Here is a 3,284-nt window from a genome sequence, read left to right on the forward strand (position 1 = left end):
CCCAAACAAAAGTGCAAATGTTTTGGAATCTATTCAAATTACCACAAAACACCATACAATGAACCTAGGGCTATGGGGCCCTTGGGAGTCTGAGGCAGTTGCCCGCTTTGAGCATCAAAAATCAAATTACACTTTCCTCCTCTATATTGGGGTGAAGGCAGAAGCAAATATTTCAATCGAAATCAATCATCATGGTTAGATATGACTTGGGCTAAGAAGAAGAAAGGAGCAGTTGAGAGATGGGATTAGTCAGAGATCAGGAAAATCTGCAAAACAAATACAACTTTAGTGACACTGAAATGAAAATACTGTGTTATAAAGTGACAAGAACCTCAACCATTTACTATTAAGGCCACTGTCTGTTAATCATGAATCCATGACAATAATCTTTATTCATTTAGAAGGACTCGTTTAATAAACTTGTAGGGAAATGAAAAAGTGATGAAATTAGGTAAAAAGAAAAACATCACAGTGTAAATGACTGTGTGATGATCAGCACTGCACTGACAGCTCAGTGGACATGAAATTCCTGTTTAATGAGCTCACTGCTATAAGTCTTCATCCCTTCATTGTTTGGTGTCTATCTAACGGGTTTATCCTGTTAGTACATGCAGTCTTCCTTCATTTGGCCAGTGTGGATGGAGCTACAGTACAAACATGGCCATATTGACAAGTTACAGGGCCCCGAGGAAAAACAATGCTCTGCTGGAGTTACTCTACCTGGCCCCAGGTGTTCTGGTGTGAACCAAGGAGGAAGGGGGTCTGGGGCAGTTGCTGCTTTGCCTGCGTGGCTAGAGGAAAAGTTTTATTGTAAGCCATGCGATAAGATGTACGATTTTTTTAAACATCAGAATTGGTCAAATGATGTATTTATTCAGGGAATTACAAAGTCTGTTCTGTCTGACAGAATTGTATAGACAGCTGAATGTAATACAGAATCTCACTTCTTTCTGTGCTGTGAGAAATATAAGGATGTGAGAGATGTTTTCTTTGAAAAAATAAATAACATATATCCTGAGTTCATCCATCTCCCCGATCCACAGAAAATACCATACTTATGTGGGTAGAAAAATCAATGTGCAATATTAGCTGCAAAATATGTTGACTGTTGTCATACAATAAGAGGTGCTACAAGCTCCGAACATGTTTCTGATTGACTACATCTGTAAAAGAATGTATATTTAAAATGTATTTGGTATATTTTGATTGGGATTATTTCTTGTGAAATGTAATTATTCATTAATATGTAATTTAGCTTTGGCAATAATGTAACCTGAACATTCATGCCAATAAAGCTTATTTGAATTTGAATTTGAATTTGAACACACAGAGAGATGTTGACTTTATTCAAAGATAGACAGTATGGAGGTGAGAGGACATGAGGGCAAAGAGAAGAGGAATGACATGATGCAACCATCAGGCAGTTAAGGTCCACAGATGGAATCAAACTCCAGTCCTCTGGTCCTCTAGTCCTCTGGTCCTCTAGTCCTCTGGTCCTCTAGTCCTCTGGTCCTCTGGTCCTCTAGTCCTCTGGTCCTCTAGTCCTCTGGTCCTCTGGTCCTCTAGTCCTCTGGTCCTCTAGTCCTCTGGTCCTCTGGTCCTCTAGTCCTCTTCTAGTCCTCTAGTCTTCTGGTCCTCTAGTCCTCTGGTTCTCTGGTCCTCTAGTCCTCTAATCCTCTTCTGGTCCTCTAGTCCTCTGGTCCTCTAGTCCTCTGGTCCTCTGGTCCTCTAGTCCTCTGGTCCTCTAGTCCTCTGGTCCTCTGGTCCTCTAGTCCTCTTCTAGTCCTCTAGTCTTCTGGTCCTCTGGTCCTCTGGTTCTCTGGTCCTCTAGTCCTCTAATCCTCTTCTGGTCCTCTAGTCCTCTGGTCCTCTAGTCCTCTGGTCCTCTAGTCCTCTGGTCCTCTAGTCCTCTGGTCCTCTGGTCCTCTAGTCCTCTTCTAGTCCTCTAGTCTTCTGGTCTTCTGGTCCTCTAGTCCTCTGGTTCTCTGGTCCTCTAGTCCTCTGGTCCTCTAGTCCTCTAATCCTCTTCTGGTCCTCTAGTTCTCTGGTCCTCTAGTCCTCTGGTCCTCTAGTCCTCTAATCCTCTTCTGGTCCTCTAGTTCTCTGGTCCTCTAGTCCTCTGGTCCTCTAGTCCTCTAATCCTCTTCTGGTCCTCTAGTTCTCTGGTCCTCTAGTCCTCTTCTAGTCCTCTAGTCTTCTGGTCCTCTAGTCCTCTGGTTCTCTGGTCCTCTAGTCCTCTAATCCTCTTCTGGTCCTCTAGTTCTCTGGTCCTCTAGTCCTCTTCTAGTCCTCTAGTCTTCTGGTCCTCTAGTCCTCTGGTTCTCTGGTCCTCTAGTCCTCTAATCCTCTTCTGGTCCTCTAGTTCTCTGGTCCTCTAGTTCTCTGGTCCTCTAGTCCTCTAATCCTCTTCTGGTCCTCTAGTTCTCTGGTCCACTAGTCCTCTGGTCCTCTGGTCCTCTAGTCCTCTTCTAGTCCTCTAGTCTTCTGGTCCTCTGGTCCTCTGGTTCTCTGGTCCTCTAGTCCTCTAATCCTCTTCTGGTCCTCTAGTCCTCTGGTCCTCTAGTCCTCTGGTCCTCTAGTCCTCTGGTCCTCTGGTCCTCTAGTCCTCTTCTAGTCCTCTAGTCTTCTGGTCCTCTAGTCCTCTGGTTCTCTGGTTCTCTGGTCCTCTAGTCCTCTGGTCCTCTAGTCCTCTAATCCTCTTCTGGTCCTCTAGTTCTCTGGTCCTCTAGTCCTCTGGTCCTCTAGTCCTCTAATCCTCTTCTGGTCCTCTAGTTCTCTGGTCCTCTAGTCCTCTGGTCCTCTAGTCCTCTAATCCTCTTCTGGTCCTCTAGTTCTCTGGTCCTCTAGTCCTCTTCTAGTCCTCTAGTCTTCTGGTCCTCTAGTCCTCTGGTTCTCTGGTCCTCTAGTCCTCTAATCCTCTTCTGGTCCTCTAGTTCTCTGGTCCTCTAGTCCTCTTCTAGTCCTCTAGTCTTCTGGTCCTCTAGTCCTCTGGTTCTCTGGTCCTCTAGTCCTCTAATCCTCTTCTGGTCCTCTAGTTCTCTGGTCCTCTAGTTCTCTGGTCCTCTAGTCCTCTAATCCTCTTCTGGTCCTCTAGTTCTCTGGTCCTCTAGTCCTCTAATCCTCTTCTGGTCCTCTAATCCTCTTCTGGTCCTCTAGTTCTCTGGTCCTCTAGTCCTCTGGTCCTCTTCTGGTCCTCTAGTCCTCTGGTCCTCTTCTGGTCCTCTAGTTCTCTGGTCCTCTAGTCCCAGTTCAACAACCGTCTGAACGCAAAGGCAGGGCGTGAC

This window comes from Sebastes umbrosus, chromosome 13 (genome assembly GCF_015220745.1).
Source record: "Sebastes umbrosus isolate fSebUmb1 chromosome 13, fSebUmb1.pri, whole genome shotgun sequence".
Taxonomy (NCBI): Eukaryota; Metazoa; Chordata; class Actinopteri; order Perciformes; family Sebastidae; genus Sebastes; species Sebastes umbrosus.